The 21470-nt window shown below is 40.9% G+C and overlaps 1 pseudogene; it reads left to right on the top strand.

Annotated features, from left to right (window-relative positions):
- LOC141077567 (uncharacterized) overlaps positions 1-10865 on the top strand; it is a 37188-nt pseudogene extending 26323 nt beyond the window's left edge.
- The last annotated feature ends 10605 nt before the right edge of the window (positions 10866-21470 follow it).

Genomic DNA, 21470 nt, shown 5'->3' with positions numbered 1-21470 from the left:
CCCTAGTTTGGTAATGTAACTGCTGTTAATTAGTAGTGCAGACAAATTGTCCTAGACTAAACTCAGTCTTCAGACGGCCCAATATGTACCACTCAGGGAAAACTTACCTGCTCCAAAGATCATTAGCAGCTTCTAACTAATGGCCATGCTGCGGTCTGTCAGGGAATGAGTGCAATATCGTTATAAAGACTAGAGATATGTGCAGTCATAATGTCTGGGAGATCTGTGCCATTATTTAGTATGAATATGGAAATTATCTCTGAATGGTAAGTGTTCCCTGAGCGGTATATACGGTATTATCACATACTATCTATTCCTGACACTGGAGGGGCTTATAAACTTACACAGTATATAGTTTGAGGTCTGGGATCTGACAATATGTGGCTAGTTTTCTGACTGTTTCAGATAACATGATTTTAGGGTTTTCTTCATCTAGTCCTGCTTGAATATAGATCAATAATAAATAATCTGATGAGTCGCCTTTGGTGAGGACGATGAAACCCGTAGAAATGTGAGGCTTGGAGAGTGAGTGTGTATACGTCACCTTACCCTATATGCTGAGATGTGGGGTACATGTTTTTTCTAATAGTCACCTTCTGACTAACCTTCAGGGAGTGAATTATAGTTTTACATTTGGAATTAATAAAGTTTAGTTTTATCATTTTGTCAGTGAATCTTCTAATCAAGGGATAATTATGTGTGTGTATGTGTGTGTGTGTGTATATATATGTATATACACTACCGTTCAAAAGTTTGGGGTCACCCAGACAACTGTGTTTTCTATGAAAACTCATACTTTTATTAATCAAATGAGTTGCCAAATTAATTTAAAATCTCGTCCAGACATTGACAAGGTTGGAAAAAAAGATTTTTATTTGAAATAATAATTTTCTCCTTCAAATTTTTCTTTCGTCAAAGAATGCTCCCTTTGCAGCAAGTCCAGCATTGCAGACCATTGGCATGCGTACCATACGGTCAAGCTGCTCCCACAACAGCTCAATGGGGTTGAGATCTGGTGACTGCGCTGGCCACTCCATTACAGATAGAATACCAGCTATCTGCTTCTTCCCTAAATAGTTCTTGCATAATTTGGAGGTGTGCTTTGGATCATTGACCCGTTGTAGGATGAAATTGGCTCCAATCAAGCACTGTCCACAGGGTATGGCGATGCAAAATGGAGTGATAGCCTTCCTTATTCAAAATCCCTTTTACCTTGTGCAAATCTCCCACTTTAGCAGCACCAAAGCAACCCCAGACATCACATTACCTCCACCATGCTTGACAGATGGCGTCAGGCACTCTTCCAGCATCTTTTCAGTTGTTCTGCGTCTCACAAATGTTCTTCTGTGTGATCCAAACACCTCACACTTGGATTCGTCTGTTCATAACACTTTTTTCCAATCTTCCTCTGTCCAATGTCTGTGTTCTTTTGCCCATATTAATCTTTTCCTTTTATTAGCCAGTCTCAGATATGGCTTTTTCTTTACCACTCTGCCCTGAAGGCCAGCATCCCGGAGTCGCCTCTTCACTGTAGACGTTGATACTGGCGTTTTGCGTGTACTATTTAATGAAGCTGCCAGTTGAGGACCTGTGAGGTGACAATTTCTCAAACTACAGACTCTAATGTACTTGTCTTGTTGCTCAGTTGTGCAGCGGGGCCTCCCACTTCTCTTTCTACTCTGGTTAGAGCCTGTTTGTGCTCTCCTCTGAAGGGAGTAGTACACACCGTTGTAGGAAATCTTCAATTTCTTGTCAATTTCTCGCATGGAATAGTCTTCGTTTCTAAGAACAAGAATAGACTGTAGAGTTTCACATGAAAGTTCTTTTTTTCTGGCCATTTTGAGAGTTTAATGGAACCAACAAATGTAATGCTTCAGATTCTCAACTAGCTCAAAGGAAGGTCAGTTTTATAGCTTCTCTAATCAGCCAAACTGTTTTCAGCTGTGCTAACATACTTGCACAAGGGTTTTCAAGGGTATTCTAACCATCCATTAGCCTTCTTACACAGTTAGCAAACAAAGTGCCATAAGAACACTGGAGTGATGGTTGTTGGAAATGGGCCTCTATACACCTATGACGATATTGCATTACAAACCAGACGTTTGCAGCTAGAAAAGTCATTTACCACATTAACAATGTATAGAATGTATTTCTGAATCATTTAATGTTAGCGTCATTGTAAAAAACTGCTTTTCTTTCAAAAATATGGAAATTTCTCAGTGACCCTAAACTTTTGAATGGTAGTGCATGTGTGTGTGTGTGTGTGTATATATATATATATATATATATATATATATATATATATATATATATATATACACTCACTGGCCACTTTATTAGGTACACCATGCTAGTAACGGGTTGGACCCCCTTTTGCCTTCAGAACTGCCTCAATTCTTCGTGGCAGAGATTCAACAAGGTGCTGGAAGCATTCCTCAGAGATTTTGGACCATATTGACATGATGGCATCACACAGTTGGCGCAGATTTGTCGGCTGCACATCCCTGGTGCGAATCTCCCGTTCCACCACATCCCAAAGATGCTCTATTGGATTGAGATCTGGTGACTGAGGAGGCCATTTGAGTACAGTGAACTCATTGTCATGTTCAAGAAACCAATCTGAGATGATTCGAGCTTTATGACATGGCGCATTATCCTGCTGAAAGTAGCCATCAGATGTTGGGTACATTGTGGTCATAAAGGGATGGACATGGTCAGCAACAATACTCAGGTAGGCTGTGGCGTTGCAACGATGCTCAATTGGTACCAAGGGGCCCAAAGAGTGCCAAGAAAAAATTCCCCACACCATGACACCACCACCACCAGCCTGAACCGTTGATACAAGGCAGGATGGATCCATGCTTTCATGTTGTTTACGCCAAATTCTGACCCTACCATCCGAATGTCGCAGCAGAAATCGAGACTCATCAGACCAGGCAACGTTTTTCCAATCTTCTACTGTCCAATTTCGATGAGCTTGTGCAAATTGTAGCCTCAGTTTCCTGTTCTTAGCTGAGAGGAGTGGTACCCGGTGTGGTCTTCTGCTGCTGTAGCCCATCTGCCTCAAAGTTCGACGCACTGTGCGTTCAGAGATGCTCTTCTGCCTACCTTGGTTGTAACGGGTGGCAATTTGAGTCACTGTTGCCTTTCTATCAGCTCGAACCAGTCTGCCCATTCTCCTCTGACCTCTGGCATCAACAAGGCATTTCCGGCCACAGAACTGCCGCTCACTGGATTTTTTTTTTTCCGGACCATTCTCTGTAAACCCTAGAGATGGTTGTGCGTGAAAATCCCAGTAGATCAGCAGTTTCTGAAATACTCAGACCAGCCCTTCTGGCACCAACAATCATGCCACGTTCAAAGGCACTCAAATCACCTTTCTTCCCCATACTGATGCTCGGTTTGAACTGCAGGAGATTGTCTTGACCATGTCTACATGCCTAAATGCACTGAGTTGCCGCCATGTGATTGGCTGATTAGAAATTAAGTCTTAACACACAGTTGGACAGGTGTACCTAATAAAGTGGCCAGTGAGTGTGTATATATATATATATATATATATATATATATATATATATATATATATATATATATATATATATATATATATATATATACCATCAAGTAAATGTCCAGAAGAGACAATAAAGATATATGGCCCTTCAGCATAAATATTTAACTCCAATCCTTCCTTATGATAATGTAAGGACAAAAGAAGAGATCCATAAAAATAACATTTTTGTTTCAAATATTAAAAACAACAATTTATGTAAAATTAAGCAGAATGCCTCAAAAATCAGGACGGAACAACTCGTGCAAAAATCAGTGGAAAATACAAAGGTAATGAATGCCCATATATCCAAAGTTTAATGCCAAAAATATGCAAATAATTGTTTATCATAAAATGCACAGTGCCAGATATATGAAAACATATATTATTCTTCGACTAAAACGAAATTAAGGCATTATTTTCCATTGATTGTGCCACATCATATAAGGTCAAAAGACCAAACAGCCACTTAGCATAGACAGTATTCACTACAATGAACAGCTGAATAGACGACTGCTAAGTAATCCCAAAAGTCAATAGCAAGAGGTGTGAATAGTAAAGGGAAAGCAGTGCATCTAATTCACTGATTATACCATGCCATGTAAGGTAATAGACCAAAATGTCACTAATTCTAAACAGTATGCATACTATAATCAGCTGACTGAACGCTAAATAATCCCAAATGTCAATAATAAAAGTTATAAGTAGTAAAGGGAATTGCCGCGATTCCGCACCCATAGGAATGCATGAGAATCGCTGACTTCCCGCATGTGGCTATGTCCACCATGCGGGAAGTTAAGAGTCTCATGTGCGGTTGGTACCCACGGTGTGGAGGAGAGGAGACTGTCTTCCAGGCCCTGGGTACCATACCCCTGTAAAAAAAAAAAAAAAAAAATCGGGGTATATTTACCTTCCGATGTCCCGCGCTGCATTCCCGGCCTAAGCGTTCCCAGTAATGCTTTGCGGCAAGGTCCTGTGATGACATGGTCTCGTGAGATCGCTATAGTAACGCGAGACCAACGTCATCACAGGTCTCGCAAGGCATTACTGGGAACGCTGAGGCCCGGGATGGCAGCGCAGGACGCCGGAAGGTAAATATACCCCGATTTTTTATTTTTTTATCATTTTTAACATTCTGTCTTTTACTATTGATGCTGCATAGGCGGCCTCAATAGTAAAAAGCTGCTCACACTTGTCAAACACTATGTGTGACCAACCTGTCAATCACTTTCCAAGCGATGCTTCAAATCGCTTGGAAAGTGCTTGAGAAAATCGCACGCGAAAATCGCGGCAGAATCGCGGTGAAATCGCGCTGAAAAAAAACGTGCGATTTCTGGGAAGGAGTCCGATTTTCACTGTGCGTTTTAAAACGCTACGTGGGCACATAGCCTTAGTTAATTTGTGTTGCAAATCTGTAGTGTTGAATATATGATGTGAAATGTTTTTATGTGCAATATAATCATTATAATTTGTGATAACTAACCACAGTTGGTTACTATGCCCGGGCAGCGCCGAGCCCTTCAGCTAGTGGTAAATAAAGACACAGCCAGAATAAAGTCTTTTATTAGAAATAAAACAAAACAGTTTTCCTTTTTTATTTAAAAATAACAAACACAGTTATACTCACCTAACGCCTATTTCCACCGAAGACCTCGTTCTCCTGTAATAAAAATAAAAATCAACACTATACCATACCTAATAACCAACAAACCAGACGAATACACATATTTACCAATAAATCTCATGGGTCATGTGCATATGGATTAAATACGCCCATCATCAAAATACAGATGAAGCTCAACAAAAAGATGATTTATAGGCAATAATTGTATATAGCAAAGTAAGTTTATTAGAAAACCATTTAAAACCACATGCCAAGATATGGGGAAAGAAGGGAGTGGGCTATAGGCTCACCGCCATGATCATAAATAAACGTGCATAGCCAGTCAACAGACGGTACAATAATATATAATATATAAGATAATGTGTCTGCCATAAATAATTAAATCAACATCATACCATAATAACATGGACAATTTCAAATGAGACCCTCATCTCCTTATGATAGTAACATCTGTGCACCCTAGGTAACATATAGCCAAACGGCATAACAGAAAAAAATTCCTAATGATAAAATTACCTCCAAGGGATAACACAGCAGTACCGCTGTCGGCTGGGGGCTGCACGTGTAGCCCCCAGCCGACAGCGGTACTGCTGTGTTATCCCTTGGAGGTAATTTTATCATTAGGAAAGGAATTTTTTTCTGTTATGCCGTTTGGCTATATGTTACCTAGGGTGCACAGATGTTACTATCATAAGGAGATGAGGGTCTCATTTGAAATTGTCCATGTTATTATGGTATGATGTTGATTTAATTATTTATGGCAGACACATTATCTCTCTTATATATTATATATTATTGTACCGTCTGTTGACTGGCTATGCACGTTTATTTATGATCATGGCGGTGAGCCTATAGCCCACTCCCTTCTTTCCCCATATCTTGGCATGTGGTTTTAAATGGTTTTCTAATAAACTTACTTTGCTATATACAATTATTGCCTATAGATCATCTTTTTGTTGAGCTTCAACTATACCATACCTGTCTGTCGCTCTGTCACACGCCGTAATTCATGTCTGGGGGATAATTAGTTTTCAACCTGGACGGTGCCAAGATGCAACCATGCAGGCAGAGAACCACTGATGAATGAGCTGCTGCAAGCGCAGCATCATTGACCAGCGGTGACTAGGGATGGGCGAATCTACTCGTTAGGACTCGTTACTCTTCGAGTAGTAGGGGACTCGCAGGAGTCGGTACTCTGCGAGTTTCCAAGCGATTACTCGCACAGTAACGAGTCCAATGCAAATGCTAGCGTTTTCCAAGCGATCTCTAGCATCGCTTGGAGAACTGATTGACAGATTGTTCACACTCGTCAAACATAGTGTTTGACAAGTGTGACCAACTTTTTACTACTGAAGCCGCCTATGCAGCATCAGTAGTAAAAGATAAAATGTAAAAAAAATAAAAAATATTGTTATTCTCACCCTCCGACGTCCCGCGCAGCCTTCCCGCCTCTCCACGCATCCGTTCCCAGTAGTCCTTTGCAAAAATGCCCGCGATGGCGTCCGTTCTCGCGGGATCGCGATGTCTCGCGGTGATTCGCGATGACATCGCGCGAATGACCGCGAGACTTCGCAATCCCGCGAGAACGAACACCATCGCGGGCATTTTCGCAAAGGACTACTGGGAACGGATGCGTGGAGAGGCGGGAAGGCTGCGCGGGACGTCGGAGGGTGAGAATAACAATATTTTTTATTTTTAAATTCTATTTTTTACAGGGATATGGTGCCCAAAGCCCGGAGGACAGTCTCCTCTCCTCCGGACCGTGGGTACCATCCGCAATTGTTCTGCTTACTTCCCGCATGGTGTGCACAGCCACATGCGGGAAGTAAGCGGAACAAAAAAGATGGCAGCACAGGAATCGCTGCAATACTCGCATCCCCATTCATTAACATTGGACTCGCTAGACTCGCATCGAGTAGCGAGTTTCCGAGTCAGACTCGTTAGAGTCTAGCGATTCCAAGTATTTCAGGATTCGCCCATCCCTAGCGGTGACATCATCGAGGTTTCCAGCCAGGCTGAACTGCAGTGACCTCAGGACCGAAAGAAAAAGGCAGTGATGAGGTCACCACAGTTCAAGCTAAGTGACTTCACAGCAGATCACCGTGAGAATTCTCTGTGTTATTTTTAAATAAAAAATGAAAACTGCGTTTTGTTTTATTTCTAATAAAAGACTTTATTCTGGCTGTGTCTTTATTTACCATATAACTATAGGATTAGTAATGGAGAGTTGTCTTCTAGACACCTCTCCATTACTAAGCCGTGGGCTTGATATCACCTGACAATACAAGGGTAACATCAACCCCATAAATATGAACCCCACTTGCCACCACTACAGGGCAAGTGGGAAGAGTCAGGCAAAATGCCAGAATTGGCGCATCTCATAGATGTGCCTTTTCTGGGCAGCTGCAAGCTGCTTTTTTATCCTGGGAGGGTCAATATCCATGGCCCCTTACAAGCCTGAGAATACCAGCCCCCAGTTGTCAGCTTTAGCAATGCTAGTTGTCAAAAATGGGTGGGACCCCATGCTGTTTTTTTAAATTATTATTTAAATAATTAAAAAAACAGTGTTGGGACCCCTCTATTCTTGATAACCAGCCTTGCTGAAGCTGACAGTTGAGGGTTGCAGCCCCCAGTTGTGAGTTTTGTCAGACTGGTTATAGAAAATACAGGGGAACCCACACTGTTTTTTTCATTCATTTATTTAGTTATAGTGCAGGCAGTGGGTGAGGAATACTCCCTTCATCCGCTCCTGCTGTCACTGGTCTTAGCAGCAGCAGGTGTAGGTTGATGGGAGTAATAGTCCCAAAAGCCCCCACCTGCTGTCATCATTCTGACTTTAATATAACTCTCATCATTCTCCCTGCCGGCAGAGCAGAGGAGAATGATGAGAGCGTCTTCAGCACCCGCCACCGGGGAACAGCGCTTACTGTACCGCTTCTTCCATGTGGCCATCCATGTGGTACTGATGCTGCACACGGATGTCACAAGTGTTACACACATGTGCCACAATTGTTACACACATGGACATCTCCGGTACCAGAAATATCAGGACGAGTGAAACCGGCCTTATACACAGTTCTCTTTAATTGCCTAATATTTCTTTTTGAAACTCATCTGACAGAAATATTGGAGCTTAGGATAGTATAGATTGTGAAGTCTCCGAGACCCATACTCTAATTACCCCAGAGAGGTTTCACCACTAGTTACTCATTTATTACTGATGAAGACTGTTGAGTTTGATCATTTCAGTAGTTCCTAATCAGGCGCCATTATTAATATCTGACGTGTGTCACTTTATGTGGTGGTAAGTTTGGAATTCTTCACAAAGAATAATAGGAAACAAATGGATCTTACAAATTATTTTCCAGCTTCGCACTATACCCTACATACGGTTGTACACTACTGTCTGGGCACATGGCAGTGTTCAGAAGGGAAGGAGCGCCATTTAGCTATTTGAATGCAGATCTAGCTGGAATAGTTTGCAGGCATAATGTATCGGGAGCACTGTTCATGGTCACCTGGCAGCTCAAAAGATGTCCACCATGAACATGCTTGGCACTTTCTTCTCTGCTTTCCATATCCCAAGGATTGCCTTGCTCATCGCCCTTTAACACCATTACGTGGATCTGGACTTACACTGGGACCCCTAGGCTTGGACCATGGTGTTACCTGCTATTCTGTGGTGTTAGATGGCAAGAAGAATAGTCAGGTAGCCGGGTCAGAACCAGAAGGACAGAATACAGAATCAGAAGACACAAGAGTAGTCAGTAAACGGGCCACGGTCACAACAGGGGATAAATACACAAGCCGCAAGCTGAGCACAGAGGACTGAACCAGAGGAGAACAGCGCTGTATCTGGCAGATTCCGGCCATGTGCTTTGCGCTTTAGTAGGGTGTGGTACTTTCCAATTGGCTGAAGTAGTGAGCAAATTACTCCAGCTGGACAGCAGGAACAGATCCCAGATGAGATTGGACACACCATATGCAGAAGCCCTAATATAACTAAATGACAGAAAACCAGAATAGTAGAAATCCCCATAAAGTGATTCCATGTTATAAATTAATTCACTGAGGGTTATAATCTATAGGAGGAGTGAATATTTTGACTCCACAGTCACTTTCTGGAAATTAACACACAGTGGATGTTGGAGAGTGAAAATTACACATTTGCCATTTTATTACCCAGCACATAGTGCCCAGATTGTGCTCCAGGAGACACACACCAAAAATTAAGTGGATTCTTCTCACTATAATATTGCTAAATACAGGGATCCTAAATGTTGTTTGCGCACACTGCAAGACTCCGAAGTGAGAGCGGATTTTGCTGGATTGGTTTATAGAAACCTTGTTGCTTTTCAACAGCCTTTGAGCCACTAATAGTGTGGGAACCTCTGTTTTTCCATTGACAGATGATGGACCTGAGTGGGGACTTGTTTTTGTGAGATGAGAATTGGTATTATTTTCACCTACATAACATTGATTGGTTTCTTTTTATTTGATATTTGGGAGGCAGAATGAACCAACAGTTGAACACCACACACTACTGGCTCATCCAACAAAGTTTTCTATTAGACTGTGAACTGTCATTGTCTTGGTAAATAATGAAAGTTTTTTACATAGCTTGCCGTTTTTATGGACAGTTTAAGTAGAAATGTTCAAAAATATAAAACTCAAGGATATTTTATTAAAAAATAATTGTTTTTTATCTTAGCAGATGACTGTACCAGAAGATCATCGGGACAGCTGACATCTTCAGTTTTTAAATTTGATGATCTTGAAATCCTACAAGATATAACTGAAGGGATTGCTGTTAGTCCAGATATATCATCATCCATTCACAGCAAAGATCTGTTATCTGGTCTTATGAAACAGGTCCCGCCTTCTGATTCATTACTGACTACTAAGGGAAATCAAAGTCACAAAGGAGGCAATAAAAAACAAACTGCTCCTAAAGCAAAGAAGCCATTTTCATGTTCAGAATGTGGGAAATGCTTTAACAAGAAATCTAATTTTGTTATACACCAGAGAACTCACACAGGGGAGAAGCCTTTTTCCTGTTCAGAATGTGGGAAATATTTTGCACATAAATCAAATTTTGTTACCCACCACAGAACTCACACAGGGGAGAAGCCTTTTTCCTGTTCAGAATGTGGGAAATGTTTTGCACATAAATCAGATTTTGCTACCCACCAGAGAACTCACACAGGGGAGAAATCTTTTTCATGTTCGGAATGTGGGAAATGTTTTAACACTAAATCATATTGCGTTAAGCACCAGAGAACTCACACAGGGGAGAAGCCTTTTTTCTGTTCAGAATGTGGGAAATGTTTTAACAATAAATCAGATTGTGTTAAGCACCAGAGAACTCACACAGGGGAGAAGCCTTTTTCCTGTTCAGAATGTGGAAAATGTTTTACCAATAAATCAAATTGTGTTAAGCACCAGAGAACCCACACAGGGGAGAAACCTTTTTCCTGTTAATGTGGGAAATATTTAACCAGAAAGCGCTTCTTAATCGCCATCAGAGCAGTCACACAGAGGAGAAGCCTTTTACATTTTCTTAATGTGGGAAATATTTTACTTTTAAATCAACTGTTAATAAACATCAGAGACGTCACATAGGGGAGAAGACTTTTTTCTGTTCATAATGTTTGACTAGATTTAACCACAATTAAATCTTCTTAAATGGGTTGTCTCTTGTCATTCCTCATGATTGCTGACAAAAGGATAAAACTATATACAAAGAATGGTTGCACTCTATCATGCTAAGGCATGTCAATGTGGAATATATGTAATTAGATTTGCAATACAGCTTTAGAATTATAGAAAAAATATATGAGACTCTTAGCATAAAATTTGGCCAAATATCTGCCCACCAGCCATCGTCAAGGCAGCCTCAAATCTGATGGGTACCTACACTGTGTGAATACCTCTCTAAGGCCGGGGTCACACTAGCGATTAAAACGGTCGAATGCAATGCGATAAAAAATCGCATTGCATTCGAACCCATGTTATTCTATGGGGCAGCTCCCATCATGCGATTTTTTATCGCATCCGATCCTCTGACCGAGACAATCGCAGCATGCTGCGATTGTCACCGATTTTCGGATCGGATTCGACAATGCATGTCTATGGGGGCGAGAAAAAATGGAAGTAAAAACGGAACCGATGTGTGAGTTGCGATAAAAATCGCACCAAAAGCCGGCAATTTTTTTTCCCTAAAGACAGTAAAATCACAGTGTTCAGTTAAATAAAGCAACGAATTAATAGATATAGACACATTAAATAAATATATATATATATTTTATACATGTTATAGAGACACATTAATATCTATATTTCTAGTTCATACAGTTCTTAATTGCAGAATAGCCGCTGACACATTAGCCGGCTTTTGTATAATTCTGCTCCTGCCCGACATGAAATGACACATGGTTTACATATAGTTAACCATTTCATTTCATGTTTTTTATTTTATGTCTCTCACTATTAATTATATGAGGGCTTGTGGGTTAAATTTTGGGCTTGTAGGGGTTCATTTAAGGGGTTAATTTGTTGTAAATTATGGGGACTCTCTGCAGCCTCAGTGACGTCAGCGGGAGTCTCCGCAATTTAATACAATGAATTAACCCCTTAAATGAACCCCTACAAGCCCAAAATTTAACCTACAAGCCCTCATATAATTAATAGTGATAGACATAAAAAAAACAAAACATGAAATGAAATGGTTAACTATATGTAAACCATGTGTCATTTCATGTTGGGCAGGAGACCCTGATGGGCCTAAACAGTGGAAACCCCCCACAAGTGACCCCATTTTGGAAACTAGACCCATTAAGGAACTTATCTAGATGTGTGGTGAGCACTTTGAACCTTCAAGTGCTTCACAGAAGTTTATAACGTAGAGCCGTGAAAATAAAAAATCCATTTTTTTTCCACAAAAATGATCTTTTCGCCCCCAAATTTTTATTTTTACAAGGGTAGCAGGAGAAATCATACCCGCACAGTTGTTATGCGATTTGTCCTGAGTACGCCGATACACCATATGTGGGGGGGAACCACTGTTTGGGCGCATGGGAGAGCTCGGAAGGGAAGGAGTGCCATTTTGGAATGCAGACTTTGATGGAATGGTCTGCGGGCATCATGTTGCGCTTGCAGAGCCCCTGAAGGGCCTAAACAGTGGAAACCCCCCACAAGTGACCCCATTTTGGAAATTAGACCCCCTAAGGAACTTATCTAGATGTGTGGTGAGCACTTTGAACCCCCAAGCGCTTCACAAAAGTTTATAAACGCAGAGCCGTGAAAATAAAAAGTCTTTTTTTATTTCCACAAAAGTGATTTTTTAGACCCCAATTTTTAGACCCCCAAAGTTGGCAAATAGTGGAAACCCCTCAATTCTTGCTCCAACCCTAACCCCAACACACCCCTAACCCTAATCCTAACCCTAATCCCAACCCTAATCCCTAATCCTAATTCTAACCCTAATTCTAGTTCGCCCTAACCCTAATTCTAACCCTAGTCATGACCCGAGCCCTAACTCTAGCCCTAGCACAACCCTAACCCTAGCCTAACCCTAACCCTAGCCCAACCCTAACCCTAGCCCAACCCTAACCCTAGCCCAACCCTAACCCTAGCCCAACCCTAACCCTAGCCCTAACCCTACCCTAACCCTAGCCCTAACCCTAGCCCAACCCTAACCCTAATGGAAAACTGAAAAAAAAAATATTTTCTTTATTTCATTATATTGGCCTCTATAAGGGAGTGATAAACGGGGAGGTTATGTACTTTTTTTTTATTTTGATCACTATGATCGTTTATCATAGTGATCAAAATAATGAATGGAATCTGCCAGCCGGAGCCGGCAGATTCCCGGCGGGCGCACTGCGCATGCGCCCGCCATTTTTCAAGATGGCGGCGCCCATTGGAGGATGCCGGCGGGACGTGGGACCACCGGGAGGGGACGGAGGGCCACGGAGAGGTACCGGCGGGGGATCAGGGACCCTATTTCTCTCTCCTCTGATGTGCGATCACATCAGATGAGAGAGAAATTAAATGTAAAATCGTGGCTTTTTTTTTTTGCGGTCGCCGTTATAGGGTTAATAACGGCGATCACAAAAGTGGGGGTCGGTAAAAACTGACCGATTCATGTTCTCTGGGGTCTCGGCTACCCCTAGCAGCCGAGATCCCGGAGAAAATCCGACACTGGGGGGCGCTATTCACTTAAATCACAGCGCCGTGAATTAACGGCGCTGTGGTTTTAGTACCCTTAATTACCGCCATTAAAAGGCATATCGGCGGTCGTTAAGGGGTTAATAACAGTGATGGATAATAAAATCTATGGGAAGTGTTTGTGGTGAAGTGTATACACTCCTAGAAATGTTTCCTCTACAATATAGAGATATAAATGATCAGTATTAGGACGTGTAACAAAGAGGAATCTGTTATTATATAGAGAGAATGTAACGAGCAATAAATGACGGGAATAATCGGGAATGAAATTGTTATTAATAATATAATGAGATCCCAGCACCTGACACTTCCCGGGATATATGGGATTATATTAGAATCCCAATTACCAACTGGAAAGATAACAACAAAGGGAAAAGGGCGGAACAAAAAACAAGCCCCAAACACCTCATAACCCACAATGTAAGGGCAGAAAAATACCGGAAATATAAGTGTCTATTCACACTGCAATATTAGTCACCTGTGATCTGTGTCTCTCCCAGAAGAGAAGTCATCACAGCGTCATTCCCCGTAATAACCGTATAGAGGAGGAAATGATGGCGGAGAGAGCGTCCATTGTTAGAATAGTGGGGAGACACAGGTGGGATCCAATGCTCCTGACTGTCCGGATGTCTAGAGGATCGTCACCATCGGAGAGTAAAGTGCAGATCGGCGATCTTGTGACCGTTGTATTATGGGGAGATAAGAAACAAATAAGACACATTGAGATCAGAGAAAACTGTTCTATGTAATAAAGAGTGTAGAGAGCGAATTCCACCAAACCCCCTATAGGAAAGGGGAGAAGCGGAGAACTTCATCTACACCATTGGGATGTCAGGGATTTAATTGCCGGATCCATTTAGTCTCTAATTGTGACCAGATCTTTTCCCAGTCGCCCCCTATTGGTAACCAGGACCCTATCGGTGCCAGAGACACGGAGTAAGCTGGAATCACAGGTATGTGTTTTATAGTCAACTCCTCTAAATCAGAAGCCATGAACATAACGCTGACCTGACACAACTAATTTCTAACTTTCCCTGTAAGCGGCAGAAAGACGCAATTAACCCCTTCATGCTGCGGCCCATTTTCGTTTTTTGTTTCTATTTTTTCCTTCCCTTCTTCCCAGAGCCATAACTCTTTATCTCTCTGGCCACATAGACATATGAGGGCTTGATGTTTGCGGGGCGAGTTGTACTTTTCAATGACTCCCTTAATTTTACCACATAGTGCACTCAAAAACGAGGGAAAAATTCCAAGTGCGGTGAAATTGTGAAAAAAGCAGTTCTGACATTGTTTATTGTGAATTGTTTTTGTACATTTTGTGGTATAATTGACCATGTAATATGATTCTCCTCATCACTATGATTACGGTAACACCGAACATGTCCAGTTTTTATTATTCTTTTAGTGGAGAAAAAAAATCTGAGGTTTGGAAAGAAACATTTTTGGAGCAGTTCCTCCATTTCCCGAGCCCCGTAACATTGTTATTTTCCTCCGGTGGAGCTGTATGATGGATTATTTTCTGCAGGACGAGATAACGTTTTTATTAGTACAATTGTGATCGCTCGTTACAGCATTTTATGTGGAATTGTGACATCCATAAATACGTAATTTTGTTATTCTCACATTTTTTCTATTTCCGGTGTTTACTGATCGGGTTAATTGTTTTTATGTTTTTTACAGAGCGGTAAAAGACACACAGGCAGTGCTGTACAAAAACAACAGATAATGTAACAAAAAAGAACAGCGAGCACCGAAGGAGATAAAAACTGCCAAGATCCTGTTATTAGAGAAGCCGATAAAGGCAATAATGTAGTGTTAGTAGCAATGGACAATATAGTAAGGAGCAGAAAGACAGCGATCAGAGAGCAGCACAGAGAAAAACAAGCGCTGATCCCACAAATAACGAGAAGGAACAACTAAGATCTTCTCTGAGATTTCACATAGAGAAGGGACGATTGTCTAAGAAATATCAGGGAAACTCTTCCCTGAATTTCCACACAAGCCGCATTGGTATTATATTCCTAAAGTCCACAAAGACGCAGCGCCCCCACCAGGCCGCCCGATAGTGTGCGGGGTCGGATCAGTAACAGAATCTTTATCTACATTTATAGACCGGTGTCTGAGACCATTACTGAGAATAGCACCTGCTCACATCAAGGACACCGGAGATTATAGAGAATTGTGTCCGGTATAGATTGGCAGGAGGGTTATAAATTGGCTTTGATCGACATCGGGAGCTCCTGTGACTCAGCTCCACCAGCGCTGCCGATCCCCCCCCCCGGGTTTACTGAATTCAGACTGTGGGACAGACCCCCATTTGACACATTAACTTTTGCCCTATTATCCTTCTGAAAATTTGGGGTGCGTCTTATGGTCCAGTGCGGCTTATAGTACAAACCAATGAAGGGACTGCTTGAACCGTAATGGGGTCCATCTGAGACCCCCATGCAGAAGCCAAATGTCCTGAGAACTGGACCTGCTGGACCACAAATTGACATTTCTCCAGGTTACGAAATAAATAGTCACGTAGAACTTGGAGAACCTGTCTGACATGCTCAGCATGCTCCTCCGGAGGACGCGAGTAACTTAATATATAGTGTTGAGCATTCCGATACTGCAAATATTGGGTATCGGCCGATATTCGCTGTATCGGAATTCTGATACCGAGTACCAATATTTTTTCAATATCGGATACCGGTATCGGAAGTCCCCATAATGCAATGAGCCACTGTTGTGGCTGTGATTGGCTGCTGAAATGATGTCATCATTATGCGCGGTCTGTGCTGACTGCGGGGGGTCTGCGCCTACAGCGGGGGTCTGTGCCGACTGTCGGGGGTCTGTGCCGGCTGCCGGTGGTCTGTACATGCCTCTCGGGGGTCTGTACAGGCCTGTCGGGGGCCTGTGCCGGCTGCCGGTGCCCTGTATGGGCCTCTCGGGGGCCTGTGCTGGCTGCCAGTGGTCTGTACGGGCCACTTGGGGGGCCTGTGCCGGCTGTCGGTGGTCTGTGCCGGCTGCCGGGGGCCTGTGCCGGCTGCCGGTAGTCTGTAGGGCCTCTCGGGGGCCTGTGCCGGTTGTCGGTGGTCTGTGCCAGCTGCCGAGGGCCTGTGCCGGCTGCCGGTAGTCTGTACGGGCCTCTCGGGGGTCTGTGCCGGCTGCTGGTGGTCTGTACATGCCTCTCGGGGGTCTGTACAGGCCTGTGCCGGCTGCCGGTGGTCTGTATGGGTCTCTCGGGGGCCTGTGCTGGCTGCCAGTGGTCTGTACGGGCCACTAGGGGGCCTGTGCCGGCTGTCGGTGGTCTGTGCCGGCTGCCGGGGGCCTGTGCCGGCTGCCGGTAGTCTGTACGGGCCTCTCGGGGGCCTGTGCCGGCTGTCGGTGGTCTGTGCCAGCTGCCGAGGGCCTGTGCCGGCTGCCGGTGGTCTGTGCGGGCCTGCCGGGGGTCTTGTGTGTGTGCAGGCATCATCCGATGGGACTACAAGTCCCATCGGGCGATGGCTGCTACAATGACAATGATTGACATATTAGCCAATGATGGGACAGTAGTAGTCCCATCATCCGGCTAATGTGTTGAATGTAAAAAAAAATACTACATGCATACTACATATATACTACATTCATACAACATACATACATACTACATACATGCTACATACTACATATATACTACATTCATACAACATACATACATACTACATACATACTACATATATACTACATTCATACAACATACATACTACATACATACTACATATATACTACATTCATACAACATACATACATACTACATACATGCTACATATATACTACATTCATACAACATACATATATACTGCATTCATACAACATACATGCATACTACATACATGCTACATATATACTACATTCATACAACATACATATATACTACATATATACTACATTCATACAACATACATACATACTACATACATGCTACACATATACTACATTCATACAACATACATACATACTACATGCATACTACATTCATACAACATACATACATACTACATACATGCTACAGATATACTACATTCATACAACATACATAGATACTACATACATACTACATAAATACTACATTCATACAACATACATATATACTACATACATACTACATATATACTACATTCATACAACATACATACATACTACATATATACTACATTCATACAACATACATACATACTACATACATGCTACAGATATACTACATTCATACAACATACATAGATACTACATACATACTACATAAATACTACATTCATACAACATACATATATACTACATACATACTACATATATACTACATTCATACAACATACATATATGCTACATATATACTACATTCATACAACATACATACATACTACATGCATACTACATGTATACTACATTCATACAACATACATACATACTACATGCATACTACATTCATACAACATACATACTACATATATACTACATTCATACAACATACATATATACTACATACTACATACTACATATATACTACATTCATACAACATACATATATACTACATACTACATACATACTACATATATACTACATTCATACAACATACATATATACTACATATATACTACATTCATACAACATACATACATACTACATACATGCTACAGATATACTACATTCATACAACATACATACATACTACATACATACTACATAAATACTACATTCATACAACATACATATATACTACATACATACTACATATATACTACATTCATACAACATACATATATACTACATATATACTACATTCATACAACATACATACATACTACATATATGCTACATATATACTACATTCATACAACATACATACATACTACATACATACTTCATATATACTACATTCATACAACATACATACATACTACATATATACTACATATATACTACATTCATACAACATACATACATACTACATGCATACTACATGTATACTACATTCATACAACATACATACTACATACATACTACATTCATACAACATGCATACTACATACATACTACATTCATACAACATGCATACTACATACATACTACATACATATATACTAATCCAAAACAAACAAAGAGACCTGCACTAAAAGGATTAAATAGAGGCAGCAAAAGTGGACAAATGATGTACAAAGGCACCTAAGTAAACATGTACCAGTTCAATAAAGGTACAAACTATAAATACTATACATAATCACACATAAAACAATAGCACTAAACACTCATCATCAAGGAAACAAGCATGCACTCACCAGAAAAAAGGGGGATGATGATGAAGAAATGGCCGGAGTGAGCCTCCCGACCCCCTGGAGGAGGCGTGGGCAGAGGCCATCATGACGGGGGGTTGTAAGTTTAGTGAGGGAAGGGTTAAAGGGGAGGGGGAGCTAGGGGGTATTTAAGACGGTGACTGGGGGGTGCCCGCCCTCTGTTCCTGTTTCTCCCAGCTCCAGAACAGTCCCACCCTCCCTTTTTTCTTTTGGGACAGTGGTGCGTGATTCTATTTTGGGTCATGGCGGTTTTGGGGGAGGGGGGAGTCCTTGAAGTCGGTGGAAATTGGTTTTGGAGACTGTGGGTAGGGTCTCCTTTGTTTAAAGGTATGCTGGTCGTGATCTGGTGAAAGGTGGATGGGGAGTTTTCCGTCGGAAGAGGGCGGATCTCCAAGGAGTTTGTGGACAACATCTATTGGTGTGCTGGTGCTCCCGAGCCTGTGGGGTAACGGCTGGAAGCAAATGGTCGGGGGTTGTTCACAATATTTTGGACTATTTCACCATGATCTTGTGGCTTCAAGGACTTCTCCTTCCAGGGTTAAATTCATTGTACTTATGTTATTTATGATACAGTGTTTATTGTTTGTTTGTTGTTATAATAAAAGGCTGCTGTGGCCATAAAATTCCAAAAGAAATACCGGTGTCTGTGTATTAGTTGGCGCCGAGGTGGTGGTGGTGGTTTTATGGTCACGGTGGGGTTTTTGGGGGTAAGTCAAGATGCTTGTTATCCCCACGAGGTAAATACTTGACAATACCAACGTCATGAGAGCTGCAGAGGGTCAATCACACAGTCGCGGTAACAATGCTGATTTGTGCATGAAACAACACTGTGGAAAAAAAGCTGAGTGTGTCTCGGAATAAACAAGGACATATGTTACAAAGACAGCAGGGGTTACATACCAGGCAGAAGTGACTGGAGCACAGTACAGGACGATAATGACTTAGGAAGTCCGTGCACAGATGGCGTGCTGCCAAAACAAGAAGCGTGTGCACAAGGCACAGGGGAGAGCAGGAAGTGAAAGGAGCGGGAAGGGAAAGCCCTGGCCGAAGGCTTCCCTGGAAACCCGCTTAGAAACGGCCACCCGAGAGTACCTGGGCGTTTGACGTCACAGCCTGTACGGGGCAGTAAACAGGCCAAAAAGCAAACCAACGCATTTCGAAGGCGCAAACTGCCTTCTTCATCAGGGACATAGATACTACATATATACTACATTCATACAACATACATATATACTACATACATGCTACATATATACTACATTCATACAACATACATACATACTACATACATGCTACATATATACTACATTCATACCACATACATACATACTACATACATGCTACATATATACTACATTCATACAACATACATACATACTACATACATGCTACATATATACTACATTCATACCACATACATACATACTACATACATGCTACATATATACTACATTCATACAACATACTACATACTACATACATGCTACATATATACTACATTCATACTACATACTACATACATGCTACATATATACTACATACATACAACATACATACATATATACTACATTCATACAACATACATACATACTACATACATGCTACATATATACTACATTCATACTACATACTACATACATGCTACATATATACTACATACATACAACATACATACATATATACTACATTCATACAACATACATACATACTACATACATGCTACATATATACTACATTCATACCACATACAAACATACTACATACATGCTACATATATACTACATTCATACAACATACATACATACTACATACATGCTACATATATACTACATTCATACAACATACTACATACTACATACATGCTACATATATACTACATTCATACAACATACATACATATATACTACATTCATACAACATACTTACATACTACATACATGCTACATATATACTACATTCATACAGCATACTACATACTACATACATGCTACATATATACTACATTCATACAACATACTACATACTACATACATGCTACATATATACTACATTCATACCACATACATACATACTACATACATGCTACATATATACTACATTCATACAACATACTACATACTACATACATGCTACATATATACTACATTCATACAACATACATACATACTACATACATGCTACATATATACTACATTCATACAACATACTACATACTACATACATGCTACATATATACTACATTCATACAACATACATACATATATACTACATTCATACAACATACTTACATACTACATACATGCTACATATATACTACATTCATACAACATACTACATACTACATACATGCTACATATATACTACATTCATACAACATACATATATATTACATACATTCTACATATATACTACATTCATACCACATACATACATACTACATACATGCTACATATATACTACATTCATACCACATACATACATACTACATACATGCTACATATATACTACATTCATACAACATACATACATACTACATACATGCTACATATATACTACATTCATACAACATACTACATACTACATACATGCTACATATATACTACATTCATACAACATACATATATATTACATACATTCTACATATATACTACATTCATACCACATACATACATACTACATACATGCTACATATATACTACATTCATACAACATACATACATACTACATACATGCTACATATATACTACATTC

Source organism: Dendrobates tinctorius, unplaced genomic scaffold (genome assembly GCF_039654945.1).
Source record: "Dendrobates tinctorius isolate UK_male_01 unplaced genomic scaffold, ASM3965494v1 ptg000456l, whole genome shotgun sequence".
Lineage (NCBI taxonomy): Eukaryota > Metazoa > Chordata > Amphibia > Anura > Dendrobatidae > Dendrobates > Dendrobates tinctorius.
Note: the sequence above shows the minus strand (reverse complement) of the source record. Positions and strands in the feature narration are given on the sequence as shown.